The 17914-nt window shown below is 50.8% G+C and overlaps 1 protein-coding gene across 3 annotated transcripts in view; it reads right to left on the reverse strand.

The window, feature by feature from the left end:
• ZNF263 (zinc finger protein 263) overlaps positions 1 to 17914 on the reverse strand; it is a 49966-nt gene that overhangs the window by 14114 nt on the left and 17938 nt on the right. For 2 of the 3 annotated variants that reach the window (XM_042972240.1, XM_042972242.1), the window contains 4 exons: positions 17697 to 17793; positions 13399 to 13530; positions 13067 to 13124; positions 3765 to 5138 (listed from right to left, as the gene is read on the reverse strand). The gene's annotated coding sequence lies outside the window, so the exon portion shown is untranslated. The remainder of the gene's footprint in view (positions 1 to 3764; positions 5139 to 13066; positions 13125 to 13398; positions 13531 to 17696; positions 17794 to 17914) is intronic. The other variant, XM_042972241.1, reaches the window with a different exon arrangement.

The raw sequence follows: 17914 nt of genomic DNA on the forward strand, positions 1-17914 counted from the left end.
CTCTCTCTCTCCTAGCCTAGTTATCTGGGCAGAATAATCTCAGAAACACCCACAGCTCAGACTTAAGCTTCCAGGCCCAGCTCCGTGCTTCCTCTCCCCGAGGGCCCGCTGAAGATGGAGAACAACGTGGAAAGGGGAGCTCAGCTCTTGCCTCTCCTCAGCACTTAGGATCAGTTCCGCCAGCCCCCAAAGCTGGGTGTTTGAACAACACAGATGGGGGATTTTTCTATCCCCAGAATGAGACAGGTCCAACCTGTCTTTTCCAGTTGGTCAGACAGGACTTCTTAGAGGACTAGCAAAGCCTATCCCCCCACATTTTTTAAGGCTCCTAGAAAATTAAATATTATAAAAAGTGTGGTATAGTTTACGTGCTTGCATCTAGCATCTTTAACATCCAACACAAGAACACAACTAGGTGTTTTGGTGGGAAGAACTTAAAAAGGTGAGACCTTTCATGAAGGTGAGCCCTTACCAAATGGCCCCCGAGAGGCCTGTCCATGCCTACTTTGCACTCTGTACAAACTCTTTCATCTCTCCCAAATGGGGGCCCTTTCCTGGGGGGCAGGGAGAGCGGAGGCCAGCAGGAAAGAACTAGTGGCCCCTCGCCGTGTGCTCGGGGATGGGGCACGCTTCCACTGCCTTATCTCCTGGGACAATATAGTTCCCCCTGGGCAGGATGGAGTCCCTCCTCTTCAAGGTTTCTCTCGGGGTTGTCCAAATGCTAGAGGGCCCCCAGCCAACCTGGTTGACTAGAGGAATGAGCTCGAGAAGCCCACGGAAGTAGTCTGGCTGCCTCAGGGCACCACACGTAGGCTCTCAACACGTGAACAGTCCGGAGGTGCCTTCTCACAAAATAGAAGTAACAAAATCAAGCAAGTAGACATCACGTTTGTTAAGTATGGGGGATGGTGACGTCGGTATTCATGTTCTGTGTTATTAAAAATCTATCTATCTCCCAAGGTTATTCCAGCCAATCTCTGGCTGCTGGTTTGAATCAGGGTGTGTGCTCCCCCCACAAGAAGAAGTCTCTTCCAACAACAAAGGGAAGAAAGAAAGCTGCAGGTTCTGCTGCGGGGAGGGCGGCAGGGAACGCGAGAGGTGGGGACCCGGGGTCCTGGCCCTGGCACGGCTTCCTGTCCACCCCGCCTGCTCTGCGATGCTGGGAGTACCCCTCAGGCCTTTGTATTTTTTTTCCTCAAGACCCTCCTGGCAGACAGACGAGCCATTCACACGAGACTTGTACTTCTCAAAGGCTCCCTTCTGTCTCCTCCCGGGAACTCAGGGTCTGCAAGTTCCCTCTGCAGTTCCATCAGGCAGCTCCAACAGCGTAGAGCTTCCCCTGGGAAGCAAGCAGGCAGCCCGTGGGACTGAAGCTATTTCAGAAAGTGCCGTGCTTTCTGTCCTTACAACCGTTTTGTTCAACAAGGTCCCTGGGCAGAGGACTTAGAGAGTAAGCATCAGACCCAGCACAGACAGAAGCCGCTCACCAAGACGTTTCATCCTCGGAGCTGGCTGTGGCCAGAGGGTGAAAGATGCAGAGCTCGAGCGGGCTCCGTGGCGCACAGCGCTCAGCCCTGGAAAGGGAGGACGCAGGCTCACTATCAGCCAAAGCTTCTCGCAATTCCATGACCAGGTGGTACAGCCAACCCACCGCTTTGCCGACGAGGACTGCTGGCTGACAAGTGCTAAGCAGCCGCTTCTGAAACCGCTGGTGCCGGGTCAGTTACTCACAGTCTAGACCAGTGGTTCCGATTCTTGTAAACAATGGATTCATCTGCAGAGCTTTAAAAACTTCTAACACCCGAGGGGGCGCCTGGGTATCAGTCAGTTAAGCGTCCGACTTCGGTTCAGGTCATGATCTCACAGTTCGTGAGTTCGAGCCCCACGTCGGGCTCTGTGCTGACAGCTCAGAGCCTGGAGCCTGCTTCGGATTCTGTGTCTCCCTCTCTCTCTGCCCCTCCCCCGCTTGCTCGCTGGTGCTTGTGCGCACACGCTCTCTCTCAAAAATAAATAGACATTAAAAAAAATTAAAAACTTCCGAGACCCGCTGTCTTAGTCCATTTGGGCTGCTATAACAAAATATTACAGCCTGGGTGGGTTATAAACAACAGGAATTTCTTTCTTTTTTTAAAAAGATTTTATTTTAAATAATCTCGATGCCTAATGTGGGGCTCAGACTCATAACCCCAAGATCAAGAGTCTCCATGCTCCACTGACTGAGACGGCCAGGCACCCCCCAGAATTTATTTGCCATGGTTCTGGAGGCTGGAAGCCGCAGATCAGGGTGCCGGTATGGTCAGGGGAGTGCCCTCTTCTGGGTTGCAGACTGCTGACCTTTGGTACTCACAGGGTAGAGGGGGCTTGGGAGCTCTGTGGGGTCTCTCTTATAAGAGGCTTAATCCCATTAATGAGGGATCCACCCTCACGACCCAAGAAACTCCAAAGGTCCCACCATCTAATCCCATCACACCAGGCATTAGGATTTCAACACAGGAATTTTGAGAAGACACAAACTTTCAGACCACAGCACCTGGGTGCCAGCCCCTGGAGATTCTGATGTATTTGGTCTGGACATCAAGATTTTTTAAAGCTCTCCAGATGACTCTAATGTGCTGCCAGAGATGAAAACCACTGGCCTGGACATTAATTTGAGGAATGGCATAAGAAACTTGGAAGGAAGCAACAGGCCCAGTAGAAGATTTCCAAAAAGACTCCGTTTGCAGTGACTGGTAAAAGAAACGAAAGAGGCGGGTGTGCTCTGCTTTAATGAAGGTCACTATAAATCATGGGTCAGGTTGAATTTCCTGTTGAAAGTCTTTTAACATCACGTTAAGTGTGGTAGGTTAAAAATGGCCGCAAATTCCTTATTACTTATTGACAAGGGGTGCCTAGACTGGCCTTGGTGACAAGCTTGGGCAACAGAACGAAGCGGACATGACCTTCTGGGCCTATCTGAGAAGTCTTGAAGCCACCACCTGGGGCTTCCTGGAATGCTACCTCTGAGAACACCAGCCGCCATTTAAGAAGGCTGATTATCTTGAGACCGCCACGCCATGAGGAAGCCCAAGCTATGCACACGGACAGAGACGGACGTGCAGCAATCTACCTGTTCCAGACAGCCCAGCGCAGGCACGCCACACGCAGGTGAAGAAGTCACTTGGATATTCCAGTCCCAGCAGACACAAGGGGGGCAAGCACCAAGGAGTCACCAGCAGACAGCCAGTACCGAAGCCACAGACACATAACCCCAGTCAAGCGTCCCATTCCTTTCCAGCAATCTCTGGACATGGGAGCCACCCCAGCTGAAGCTCCAGTCATGGAGCAGACATGAGTTGTCCCTGTTGTGCCCTGCTCAAAACCCTGACCACAAAATTGTGAGAGGAGAAAGGCTGTTTTTACACCACTAACTTCTGGGGTGTTGGTTATGCAACAATACATAACCAGAACCACAGTAGTACATAAATAAACAGCCACTGTACAAGATTCAAAGAATATAGATGTATACAAAGAAAATGGGGAAACTTTTCCATCACCCCCTCATGTCGCTTTTTCTCCTTTTTATAGGTAACAGCTGGCTGTACATCCTACCCATTTCCTGACGTGTTTACGCATGTATATGTACTTGTTATGTGTACGTATGATGCGATACACATTTTCCCAGTTTTTTAAAATAACAGTGCGCGTGAATCAAGACGCACAGGCCTTGCGTACTCTTATCAGATGCACGGTATGCCACAGGATGGGCATACGACACTTGTACTTACTCTCTCTTCTACTGGTAGACATTTAGGTTGTTTTCAATTCTTGGTTTCACGAACAATTCTGTGAGGGACATCTTGTAGTGCGACTTTGCATACATCCAGTAATTTCTTTAGGATAGTCCTAGACATAGAATAACTGAATCAACGGGTATGCGCATTTTTTAGGCTTTTGGGGTGGTAGAACGTAACCTCAAATTTACCATTTTAACTACTGTTAAGTGTACAATTCAGTGGCATGAAGTACGTTCACATTATTGTACAACCATCACCAGCACTCATCTCCAGAACTTTTTCATCATCCTGGACGGAAAGTCTAAGCACTAAATAACCCTCTACTCCCCTCCCCTCCCAGGCCCTGATCATGACCACTCTACCTTCTGTCTCTACGAACTTGAATATTCTAGGTACATCATATAGGTACAATCATACGTTTGCTCTTTTGTGTCCGGCTTACTTCATTTAGCATAATGCTTTCTAGATTTATCCATGCTATAGCATGTATCAGAATTTCCTTCTTTTTCAAGGCTGAATAAGTGGGTAGGTACATCACTCAGCCAGGGCCACACAGCTGGTTAACGGTAGGCACTGTATTCTCACTGAGGCAGTCTGGCCCTGGAGCCTGTGCTACGAAGGCATATGAGGCACTCACAGGATTCTTACATCATGCATAAATTTAGTGCTGATATACGTTAGCTTCAACGTTAAGCGTCACCCGTGGCAGTTCCAAAGCTATGATTTTTGGTGTTTTGATACCCTCCTGCCACCACTAGATCAATCTTGGAAAATGTTCTGTGTGGTCTTTGATGTCTGATTTTAGCTTTGACTTACAAGGTTGTTTTCTCCTAACTACTGCCTGCAGCATTAAGAACTGTTTCTAACTGCTGTCTTCTGCAGATGGTCCTGGGGTGGGGGGTGGGAGGGGAGTGTCCACTGTGCTTCTACCGCCAGCCCCAGAGACCACGTGCGAGGGCACCCCCTCCAGGAAGCAGAAGTGCCACGTGAGCTTGGGGATGCACAGCTAGGTCACGCCCTGTGTGAAGGCTGTTGTGCAAATACTAAGACCTTCCTGGGCAAGTGGCCTTACCGTCATTTCAGCTCAAATTTTTTTAAATTGTGGCTTCTGTTGTGTGACATCAAGGGAGTCAAGGCTTGAGGCCGTAAGTCTGCATCTGCGTCAACTTGATGCCTGCAGCATGTGTGTGCGTGTGTGTGTGTTTAAGTTTAGAGGTAGGTCTGTGCTGTGTGTTTAACTTCAGAGGCAGGTCTGTTCTGTTTCTCCAGTATTGGCAAACCTCACATATTATTTGAAAATCTCACATATGTGTTTCTCTGTGGGCACAGTCTGCATTTTCAAAATCCTTTTCCTACTCCTCTGCACTGCAATGAAAAAAAAGCGTTCCAGTTAATGAGGTTTTATTTAAGTTTTTGTTATGAAGAATAATGAGCAGGGGCACCTGGCTGGCCCAGTCCTAAGAGCATGCAACTCTCAATCTCAGGGTCATGAGTTCAAGCCCCATGTTGAATATATTTACGGACTATGTTTCAAGCGTCACAAAAAGTTTAAATGTTCATTGAAAACCACAAAAATGTACGGAGCACAGAGTGAAAACCACAGCCCCTGTCTCTAGTTCTACTTTCTACAGGTGCCGTGTTATCTCTTGTCTCCCTTCAGATACTGGAATTTTGAAAACACTTTTCACACTTTTTACAAACGTGGGATTATAGTGCCATATTGTACCATAAACACGCTTTTATTCAAGTTCTGTAGTGACCATCTCTGCACATCAGCACGTGGAAAACCACGGCACATTTCCAACAGATGCAGCGCAGTCCATGGAACAGGTTCACCGAAATTTACTCGGCCAGTGGTCTGGTGATAGGCATCAGGTTGTTCATGGCTTCTAACTAATTGCCAAGCGTGGCAGGCAAGGGAATGTTCCACAAGGTTGACAAGGATTTGAGTAAGAAGGTGTCCCTCACACTGATAGGGGAAAATCTGTCACTAGACGGCCGACAGGACTCACAGGGGAATTCCAGACCTTGCCCGAAGACTCTCCTTCTGGGTTCTTCTTCCCACCCCGCTTGCCCCGCTCCAACAGACTATAAATTGTCCCCGCTGCTGATGCTCGGGAGAATGATCTCCTCTGAGCCTGCCGGTGTAAAATAAACCTCCCGCCTTCCAAGATCTCCAAGTGCCGCTTGGTTCTTCCGCTGGTGATCCAGACCAGGTTATGTAACATTTGGTTCCCCGACGGGGAAACCCAACCGCGCCGGCCCACTGTTGCCACCGGTTTGGGAAAATGGAGAGGCGGTGACGGAACGAGGAGCCGCAAGGGAGAAGGCGCACCCTCACTGGATTTCGGCAGTCTCCCGCTCGGTAGCCTCGGGCCAGCCTGCTCTGCCATTCCTGCCGGACTCGAGGAGACTTAGCAGGTGAGGCCCTGGACCCAAGGTCGAATACCGGAAGGCCTGGGACCCAATTCTGTCCTGTCCAGCCCACCCGTAGTGGTGGAAGGGGAACCTGATCATTCCCCGGAGACCTCAGGGGTCTCACAGGGAGACATTCTGTGGGAGGGAATGTAGCAACCTCTGGTGTGTACGTGAGTGTGAATGTGCGACTCGGTCTGGCTTGCCTGCTGAGTTCGATTCTGTGGCTCCACTGGCGGGCACCCGTAAGGTCCCCAAAAGCCCACGGAGTCTGAGTGGACCCATCTGCAATTCCATGGTGAACAGCACACAGTGTGTGCCGGCATCGGAATACTTTCCGATCGTAAGTCACAAAGCTGAGACTGCTACAGCTAAGTGTCACCCAGGTTCCTTCGGGACACGGCCAGACAGGCATCTGACTGGTCTCCTCATTAGAGGGGGCACCCTTACACCTCTGTCTCATGGGAACATTATGGGGTCGGGACAGAGAAAAAAAGGTGTTTTCAGGAGACTATGGAATTAATATAACCACCGGCAAGTTAAGGACCTCATGTGAGTTGGTGTAGGATGGCCCTCAGAGGGAACCTTGGATGTCCCAACGGTCCGCCACATCTGGCATGTTGTCGCCAGAGACCCAGGTTACCCTGATCAGCTCCCATATATCGACTCCTCGTTAGAGACTGCCCAAACCCTTCCCCCTTGTGTGTGATCTACCTGCAACAAACAGGGACAGGCTAGGGTCTTCGTCACCTCGACAAAGTAGCTCAAGGAAGGTCAACAGAAGTCCCAACCTCCACAAGGTCTCACTGGCGATCCAGAGGAAGAACCAATCTTGCCCCCACCATATGAACCTCCCGGTTCCCGATACTCCGCCGCCTTCGGTCTCCCCACCACCTCTGGACCCAGCAGATCTTCTCTCCCTTAGATCAGTGGCCGGATTGCGCCCTCGGCCAGGCACAGCACTCTCCAGGTGCCGGTCCACAGCCACCGGTACCAAGAAGCTCTCCTCCGGGGGATCCGAGCAAGGGCTAAGAAGCCTGTGAGTCTGCCCAGCCCAAGGGGAATCCCCTGGGGATTATTGTGAGAGCCTACTCGAGGCTTACACCCATTTGACCTCGAGGCACAAAAGAGCCACAACAAAAGGACAGGGAAGGTCCAGCTGCCAAAAGGGGGAAGCCCAAAACCTCCTTAGCAAGGGATCAATGTGCCCACTGCAAAGAAAAAGGACATTAAAAGAATAAATGTCCCAACCAGGTAAAGGCCCTTGAAACCCAACCGATATGCACAAGAACCCTGCAAAAAAGACTTCATAGGCCTGGCAGGAAGAGATTCAGATTGAGGGGGACCAGGCTCACTTCTTCTCGGCCCCCATGAGCCCACAGCCAAAATAAAAGTAGGGGGCCAAACTATGACTTTTATGTAAACTCGGGGGCCACACGGTACGGCACGAGTTCCTCTACCAACCTGAGTGCCCTATCCCTCTCGGCCAGGATATACTCTCAAAGCTGGGGGCCCAAATAACCTTTGGGCCAAAAGACGCACCAGCCTCCAACTGAATTAAAAAATAGAGGTTCTCCTGTGCCCAGGCCCAACCGAGCAGCCCACCTGAATTCAGGACTGCCCTCCCCACTGTATGGGCCTAGGACAACCCCCGCCCCCCCCCCACCAACTTGCCCACCACCGGCCCCTGTCATTGTAGAACTAATCCCAGGGGCTCGACCGCAGAGACAGTGGCAATACCCCCTCCCACAAGAGGCAAGGGCAGGCATCCAAGAACACCTGACAAGACTCAAAGAAGCAGGCATGCTGGCTGAATGCCAATCAACCTGGAACACCCCACTTTTGCCAGTCGAGAAGCTGGGAGGAGGGTATCCACCCAGTTCAAGAAGTGACCGTCTCCTTGCACGCAGTGGTCCCGAAGCCATACACCCTCTTCGGCCAGATTCCAGGCTCTGCCAGATGGTTTACCTGCCTAGACTTAAAGGATGTCTTCTTCTGCCTCCGCCTGCCCCCCCCTCCCAAGCCAACGCTTGTTTGCCTTCAAGCGGACCGAAGCAGACACAGGGCGTCAGATGCAAATGACTTGGAGGTGCCTCCCACAAGGGTTTAAAAAACTCGCCTGCCCTCTTTGGGGAGGCACTGGCCAGAGACCTCGCTGGCTTTCAAAGGGAGGCCACACACTGCACCCTTCTCCAGTATGCGGATGAGCTCCTCCTTGCCAGCAATACCCAAGAGAATTGTACAGAGGGCACAGGGCCCTCCTCCAACTTCTGTCGACCTCAGGGTATCAGGTATCATGGAAAGAGAGCTCTAGAGCTGGAGAAAAAGAAGGTCATCACTTCCCTACCCCAGACACAAACTAAGAGGGGGCTTACAAGAATTCCTGGGGGCTGCGGGATTCTGCCGAATCCAGATTCCCAGATTCTCAGTAATAGCAAGATCTCTCTATGATCTCCTGTTAGGGCCAGATCGAGAATGCCCTGTCTGGCAGAGGAGGCCAAAGCTGTCTTCCTAGAGATAAAGGCCGCCTTGGGGCAGGAACCAGCCCTTGGCCTGCCGAATATAGAAGAGCCTTTATTCTCTTTGTGCATGAGAAGGAAAAGGTCATCCTCAGGGTTCTCACACAGAGAACCTGTTGGCCCTGTCGAAGAGGATGGACCCAGTGGCAGCGGATGGCCACTATGCCTTAGGGCACAAGCGGCCACAGTTCTGCTCATTAAGGAGGCAGAGAAACTCACCCTGGGACAAGAACTAAGGTTCCCCATGCTGTCACATCTCTCACGCCTCTCCAACTCCCAGCTAGCACAATAGGAGGGGCTCCTCTGCAAGAATCCACGGGTCACTCTTAAAACAGTGTGGACGCTGAACCGCACAACTTTCCTACCTTCCGAGAAAGAGAAACCAGATCGTGACTGCTCTGAGGTGACCAAGAAAGTTTTCGCAAGCCGCCCGTATCTGCGTGACCAGGCCCGAGAGAACCCAGACCTCCCCTTGTTCAGGGACGGTGGCAGTTTCATCACAGAGGGCGTTCGAAAGGCAGGGTATGCGGTGACATGCCTTAATCCAAGCTCTTGCCATTAGCAAGGACAAGCGAGTCAACGGACTCCCGGTACACCTTTGCTACTGTACACATACATGGGGCAATCTACAAAGACAGGGGCCTCCTCACCACGGCGGAGAAGGCGATCAAAAACAAGGAGGAAACACTAAAGCTCCTCGAGGCCGTCTGGCTTCCAAAAGAAGTTACAGTTCTACACTGCAAAGGACACCAGAAGGGAGACGACCCTACAGCACGAGGAAATCGTCTAGCAAAGGAGCCAAGGTGGCAGCTAATAAGGAGGTAGACACAGCTCCCTCCCTTATCCGCGCCGCGACCCCCACCAGGAGTTCAAAGAAGAAATTGTCCCCCGGTTCGGCCTGCCGGCCACAATCCACGGTGGAAATGGATCTGTGGACATTATACAAACTTTAACCAGCCCCCTCAAAGCTTTACAATGCTTACCGGCCTCAAAGCTCAGGGAAAGTAGGGCGAAGCTCAGGGAAAGCTCAAGAAAAGGACCAGCCTCAAGGGAACCTTAGCCAAGTTCTGCCAGGAAACAGACCTCCCATGGCCGGACCTGTTGCCCCTGGCCCTCCTGCATGTCCATTGCACACCAGGAACTCAAGGTTTCTCCCCTTTTGAACTAATATATGGAAGGCCCCCTCCGTGTTAGGGAGCCTCCCAGAAAGGAAATAAGAAAACAACTTCAAGCGTTAGGGGCCACCCTAAATGAGTTTCAACGATACCCTAGAGAAAGCACCAATCTCTTTAGGATCCCCTGTACATCACTTCTCACCGAGGGACTCACTCTAGGTCAAAGACTGGAAAAAAGATCCTCTCAAACCACAGTGGACTGGGCCTCATACTGTTATTCTGGCCACCCCCACTGCCCTCAGGGTCACAGGTATCACTCCACGGGCCCACCACTCCGGAGTCAAGAGGACCAATCCCGAGGAGCCTCAGACTTGGAAGAATGACCCAAGTCCGATCTTCAGCCCTGCTCCAGCCACACCCTGGAAGCTGGCTGGTCTATGCAGGGCAGAAGCTTGAGGACTCACCAGTCCTATAAAATAAATAGACTGTTCTTACTCCTTGCCATCAGATTGGCAGAGGCTGCCCCAGAAAGCTGGGGAAACAGTGAGAGGTTCCTGTCCGCAATCACCTTCCTCTTATGGATGGGATGTTTTGTTGGTTTTGATTGCCTCTAATCTGGGCCCCACTGCGGAAGAATCTGGGGGGTTTAAAAGCTTAAATGTGGTGTAACCTCTTTCAGTCTGCTGGTTTCCCTGCGAGTAAGGTTGCCAGTGCCATTTGGGGGAAGTGTTTGCACTAAAGTATATGCCTCAAGCTTCAGGAAAAAGAGATTAAAAGATTCTCAAGATAAAAGTTGGTGCTTAGATTACCCTTCAGTCTTAAGGCTTGGGCTAAACGAGCAGTGTTACTACCCGTCCTCCTAGGGGCAGTGATAGCCACGGGGATAGGGACATAGGCTCTTGTGTGGGACTAACGAGTGGCCAACTCCCTAGTGTCCCTACAGAGCCAAATAAGTTCCCTGGCAGGAGTTGCCCTCCAGAACAGACGGGCACTTGACCTCCTCACTGCCAAGAAAAGGGCACCTGCATCTTCCTCAGAGAAAAATGATGTTACTTTATAAACCAGTCAGGAACAGTCACAACCAAAGTCAGGGAACTGAGAGAAAGGACCAGCCCGAAATAAATAAAGATAATACCCTCTAATACGGCCTATATCCGTTTAAAGGGGCATCAAAGGGGAGAATGATAGGGGGAAATCTGTTATAAGACGGCCAACAGGACTGATAGGGGAATTCCAGTCCCTGCCACAAGACTCCTGTTCTGGGTTTTTTTTCCCACCCCGCTTGCGGTGCTCAAACAGACTATAAGTTGTCCCTGCTGCTTAAGCTCAGGACTCAGACCTCTGGAGAACGATCTCCTCTGAGCCCACCAGTGTAAAATAAACCTCCTGCCTTCCAAGATCTCCCAGTGCCGCTTGGTTCTTCTGCTGGGTATTCCGGACCAGTTTCCGTAACAACACTACCATGCAGGTGACAGTCTGGTTATGCTTAACCTGAGACTAGGAAGTAGTCTTGATGGGAAGGACTTAAACAAATAGAATGTTGCAACTAGCAATACAGATACACCTAGTGGAGTGTTCCTCCCTCGATTCTCCAGCAGTATACGCGGACCAAAGATCTTTCTTGAAGGTGAAATATGTAAGACAGTGAAAAAGTACGGGCGCTTCGACTGACGTGAGCATCTATGGCTAGAGGTCCCTACTAGGTTCCCCCAGGTGGACTTCAGGAACTCCATGAACCCCCTGAAATGACACACGAAACTGCAGGTGCTGGTGTTTTCCTGAACAAAACCATTATCTCTATGGCTCACAGCACTTCCCTACATTTTTCAAAATGAATGATATAGAAGGGTTTAAGAACCTCTACCCTAGGGGTCTTGCTGTTTGAAAACCAACAGAACGGCAGTGCTGGCGATGGGCTGAGTGACCCATTTCTTTCAATGCTCCCCTCAGGACCAGAAAACGACGGTTTTCTCCCCTCTCTGGAAGCCAGGAGACAAGGGCCCGGGGCAAGGGTGCCCCACGACCTGCCCGTCCTCGGCAGTGGGCACTCGGTAAATACTTACCGTAAACACGAGTGAACGAGGTCTACAGGCTCGTACAGAGCGGAGGGCTGGGGGAAGCAAAGGCCGCGGCGCAGCCCCCGCGCACCCACGTCCGCCAACCTCGGGCCACCGTGGACCGCGACCACTGCCACTTCTCGGCGTCGCGCAGGGGATACCAGCGGCGACCGCCGCGCCTCCTTGGCGCTCGGCGCGGGCCGCTACGGGCAGACGCAGGTATAGGCTGCGGAGGCCGCCAATCCCGACCACGGCGCCGTGCCCCAGAGCCCCCTGGGAGACGTAGGCCCCGTGAGCCCGCCCGCCCGCCCGCCCTCCGATTGGCTTTGCGTACCCCCGGAGCCCCCCGGGAGACGCAGTTTAGGGCACGCCGGCCCGGCGCGGGAGACCCGGGCCGTGAGCGCGCGGCCCGTGGGGCGCCAGCCCCCTGGGCGGGTCGCGTCTGCTCCCGCTCTCCCTCCCTCGGGTCGAGCGCTCGCGGCCACGGCGGAGACCGCGTGCGGTGTGGTTGTCGCTCCCAGCGCCTGGAGCCGACACTTCCCTTTTGTCCTCGGGCTGCTCTTCCCGTACACACACCCCGTGCTGCCCGAGCAGCCTCCCCTGGGAGCGATTCTCCCACGGGGTTGCTGCCGGGCGGGAGACCCGCGGAGCGGGGTCTTCCTGCCCCCACGCGCCGAAGTGAGTGCGGCCGCGGGAACCGCGCGCCGTGGGCGGAGGGCGTCTCGGAGGTGATGGCTGTTCGCGGACGGGGATCTTCCGTCCGCCCCTCGGACGCCAACCACGACAAGCCCGGCGCTGAAGGAAGGTGATACTGACTCACGGTGCCAGGCTCTTTTGCATACATTATCTCACTGAAATTCCCAAACCACCCATTTGACTTAGAGGAGACCAGCTCAGAGAAGTCGAATAACCGGCCCCCGGTCACACGGGTCCTAGATCTTGGAGTCCCGTTTTTCCCCCCACTACTTTGTGCACATTGGAGACTCAACGACAGTTTCAATACGAGGTGCTGAATGACCGAAGCAGCACTCGGGGCAGCTTGGCCGCGGGGAGGGGGGTGGGGTGGGAGGCGGTAAGGAGACAGGGAGGTGGGAGTGAGGGCAGGATAATGTAAACCAAACCTCAAAGGATGCCAAAGAAGGGAGAGCAGTTGCCTTCTAGGCAACTGGGTTTTTCTCTTCACTAACCTGTAAGCCTTTGACGGTCAGGGACTGTACGCCCACAGCCAGCCTCCTAGTAGGGTCCCTAAAAATATTGTCAGAACAAATTTTTTTCAATGTTTTAAATTGTAAAATGTCTACAAAAAAAAATTGTAGAGAATAAAATGAATACCCTCTTACCCTCTATATAGATTTAACAATCAGAATAAATGATGTATAGCACTTTGTACCTTATGAAGCTTCTTACTGGGCGTTAGTTAACATATTGCAAATGAAACTCATTGGTGAACCAACCAAGGAACTATTCGACACCACAACTGCACAACATCCACAGTTCAAGGCCACCCACAGTAGCCTACCTTGGGGATCTGGCTTGCTCTCCGTTTCCATCCTGCTCGGGAGGTTGTAGGTGGCCAAAGAACTCGGTTTGTTCTCAGAAAGCACAGTTACAAATATGTGTCTCAATGGGAGGTTCATTGCCTGGAAATTCACTTTGAACTTGAGAAGTTAGCCTCTCAAAGTCTCAGATTTCTCCCTTAAAATTTAATAGACTGGAGTGTAGGGAGAGTTGGGTCACAATGGGATCTATTATTTTCAGCATCGTATTAACACAGGAACTCACTCTTCCATGATCTTGCCAATGGTTCGTTCTTTTTCTCAATAACAGATATGTACTATATTTAAATACCATAAACCTTTATCATGATGGTTGGGGGGGCAGGACTGATACCCCTTGAAGGCAAAGCTAATTATAAAATACTTTAAAAAAAATTTTTTTTTTATTTTTTTTAACGTTTATTTATTTTTGAGACAGAGACAGAGCATGAACGGGGGAGGGTCAGAGAGAGGGAGACACAGAATCTGAAACAGGCTCCAGGCTCTGAGCTGTCAGCACAGAGCCCGACGCGGGGCTCGAACTCACGGACCGCGAGATCATGACCTGAGCCGAAGTCGGACCCTTAACCGACTGAGCCACCCAGGCGCCCCTTAAAAATGTTTTTAATGTTTATTTATTTTTGAGAGAGAGAAAGAGATGAAGTGCTAGTGGGGGAAGGGCAGAGAGAGAGGGAGGCACAGAATCGGAAACAGGTTCCAAGCTGTCAGGGCAAAGCCCGATATGGGGCTCTAACTCATCAACTGTGAAATCATAACCTGAGCCGAAGATGGGTGCTTAACCGACTGAGCCACCCAGGTGCCCCTCAATCAAACATTGTTTTTTTGTTTTGTTTTAATTTTTTTTTTACATTTATTTATTTTTGAGAAACAGAGTGAGACAAAGTGTGAGTGGGGGAGGGGCAGAGAGAGGAGACACAGAATCTGAAGCAGGCTCCAGGCTCTGAGCAAGCGGTCAGCACAGAGCCTGACGCGGTTCTCGAACCCGCAAACTGTGAGATCATGACCTGAGCCGAAGTCAGATGCTCAACTGACTGAGCCACCCAGGTGCCCCCCCTCAATTAAACATCGTAAAGACATTCCAAGAGGGGCGCCTGGGTGGCTCAGTCGGTTGAGTATCTGACTTTGGCTCAGGTCACGATCCCATGGTTCCTGAGTTTGGGCCCTCTGTGGGCGGGCTATAATCTTCTTTGCATGTTTTTTCATTAAAAAAAAAAAAAAAATTACTGGAACCTCAAAAAATGGAAGCTTAGTGATCTTCTCTTGACCTAGAGGCCTCAGTGGCATCAAAACACTACCTTATAAGTCCATGATCCAGAAATGCCCGTGTTGCAAAATTATCACTGCAATTGCAAAATATCCTGCTGTGGACTGGAAAGCCCAACTTCCTACCCAATCCTGTCGTTTGTACGTGAGCCTCAGCTCAAAGGAGTTTCCCGGCAAGGGAAGACAGGGCATGTTGTTGTACTATTTGGTTTCTGTCTCGGCAGGGGGAGGCTGCCTGCGAGGTAGCTGTGCTACTGCCTTCTGGAAGCTTGTACAGGTCCTGGTCCCAGAGACGCACAGTCAACACCCTTCTTGCCCAACCTGAGAATATCACACATCTAACATGTGCATCACGCATATGCATTTGGATCCATCCATTTTTTTAGAGAATATGTTGGGTTTGGGGTTATTTTTCTCAGGAGGATCCAGAGAACCAAAAGCACTGGATACTCTGTAACAATACGAAGTACGAGGACTGACTGGACAGTAAGAAAAACTCAACTAAGCAGAACTCAATCTAAGAACGATCCCAGGCTGGTCACACACTGGCAGGTGACACACGGTGCTGTTTGTCCTGCCAGGCATCGGAATGTTGTAACTGACCTGTGGTCAGAATGACCATTTTGAGCCTCCTTGGTCAGCTGGAAAAAGTGACATTACTGGTTAGTGAGGAATAGTAAAATAATAAATTATTATCATGCACGGGGCGCCTGGGTGGCTCAGTCGGTTGAGCGTCCGACTTCGGCTCCGGTCATGATGTCACAGCTCGCGGGTTCGGGCCCTGTGTTGGGCTCTGTGCTGACAGAGCCTGGAGCGTGCTTCTGCTTCTGTGTCTCCCTCTCTCTCTGCCCCTAACCCACTCGCATTCTGTCTCCGTCTCTCTAAAAAATAAGCAATACATACATACATACATACATACATACATATCATGCAGATGGACAATATTGCAAAGTGGCTAAAAGAGGGAGTTTGAATCCTGGCTGAGTCACTGGGCAAGTCGCTAAACCACTAATCCTGGCTGTAAATGAGGATGATGAATCCTGCCCTAAGGGCTGCTGCAGAGATTCCAGGGATCATGCGTAGAAAGCAAGCCGTGCCTGGTACAGAGCACGCGCCGTTGGAGGGGAGCTGTGTTACCAACCAAACATCTGTAAGCTGAAAATTTCATGACAAAGACAGAAAGTTTAAACCAGGACTTGCAAATGACACCGACTAAGTGACAGAAAAGTCGCCACTTTGCATATACCATTGTAGCAAATGATTTAGGAAAGGACTGCCGCCAAATGCCAAAATCATGGGGTGAAAGACATTTCCACACACTCGGGCTACTTATTAATTACAAAGAAAAAATACAGACATCCCAGGGAATGCCTGCATGTACCCTCAGTCTAGTAACAAGGAGACACCCAGACAGATCTAAACTGAGGGACATTCTGCTTGGAACGCACTTGTCAAAAACATTGTCTTGACAGAACTTTAAGAGGTGGGTAAGTGTGAGAGTGTTCTAGATACAAGCAGGCCACAGAGATGTGACAACTAAAAGTGATGCAGGATCTCTGACTCAGCCCCGGATCAGGAAGGGGGAAAAGCTGTCAAGGACATTATCACCACGGCAACTGAAGAAATCTGATTATGGACTATGATAATGATGTTAATTTTGCAGAGTGTGATGACTGTATTCTGAGTATTTAAAATATCCTTGGGGCGCCTGGCTGGCTCAGTCAGGGGCGACTGGCTCAGTCAGTTAAGCATCCGACTTCAGCTCAGGTCACTATCTTGCAGTTTGTGGGTTCGAGTCCCATGTCAGGCTCTGTGCTGACAGCTCAGAGCCTGGAGCCTGCTTCGGATTCCGTGTCTCCCCGTCTCTCTCTCTGCCCCTCCCCTGCTCACTCTCTCTCAAAAAATAAATAAACATTAAAATAAATAAAATAGTATCCTTATATCCTCGTTCTTAGTACTTAGGGTATCTGGTATTTGGAGTAATATCTGATAATGTTTGAGATTCATTACCGAATGGTTCAGAGGGGGAAAAAATGGAAAAGAAACTTCATGCATGTGTGTATGTAAGAGAATCACCAAGTACTGGGAGATGTGAACAGTTGGTGAATCCAGGTAACTCTTCTCGACTTTTCCGTAGGTTTGAAATTTTTCAAAACAAAAAGTTGGGGATAAAAATCAGGGTATGCAGAAAGACAGAAGCAGTTAACTGTGGCAGAAGTCAGCTCACCACACATACGACTTGCGTTAGCTCTGGAGTGACTTCCAGAACCCCACACTGGGCCATGAGCTCCAAAGGACACCTATGCCTTTTTCACCCTTCTTTCTCCAGCATCCTGGCATGGTGTCCAAAATATGTGTTTAGGGCACCTGGCTGGCTCAGTCCATAGAGCATGTGACTTTTGATCGCCGGGTTCTGAGTTCAAGCGCCGGTTCAAGCATTCTGAGTTCAACTGAGTTCAAGTTGGATGTAGAGCTTACTTTAAAAAAAAAACAAAAAAAAAAACTTGTTACACAAATGTGCATGGACCAGCACCCTCCCTCGGAGGTATGCCCTCAGGAAGCCAGGGCAGAGTAGGAAACAAATCAGTTTGACATTTCCACGCAAGGTGTTTTGAGGCCTTCACGATGCTGCAAGTACCAGACAGCTGGACCTACACCAGCAAGGGTGACACCAGGGCTTGTGTCCTGGCAGTGCCCTTCTGGCTTCGCCTCCTTCTTGGTGAGGGAAGGGCAAAGCTTGTGGGGCTGCATTTGTTGATTCCATCCCCCCCCCCCACATTTGCTCTGGAGAGTCAATAAAATCCCAGGAGTCTGCAGGAGAACAAGTGGCCAAGGGGACTGACCCTTTTCCTCTTCAGCGTGGGACCAGGGCTTTGTTCCTATTCCCCACGCCCGCCCCCATATCCTGGGAGGAGAGAGGGAAGCATCTGAGTGCCTACGCAGGATGAAGGCTCTGGAATCCGATCCCAGACCCCCTTCCACGCACACACATATTTACCCGATGCTCTGCAGGCCGGTATGTGGAAGTGAGGGGTGGGACATCTGGAGGACCATGTGTCGGGAAAGGCGTTGTGCCCTCCCAGCCCTCTCCAAACCTGTCAGAAAGAGAACATGAGCCAGTGATGACACTGGGAACAAACAAACAATGACACTCACAGCTCCATTTTCACCAGAGTGCAGAGTGTTTCCTGTGCCTTTTCCGTTATTTCACAACCT

This window comes from Panthera tigris, chromosome E3, assembly GCF_018350195.1.
Source record: "Panthera tigris isolate Pti1 chromosome E3, P.tigris_Pti1_mat1.1, whole genome shotgun sequence".
NCBI lineage: Eukaryota > Metazoa > Chordata > Mammalia > Carnivora > Felidae > Panthera > Panthera tigris.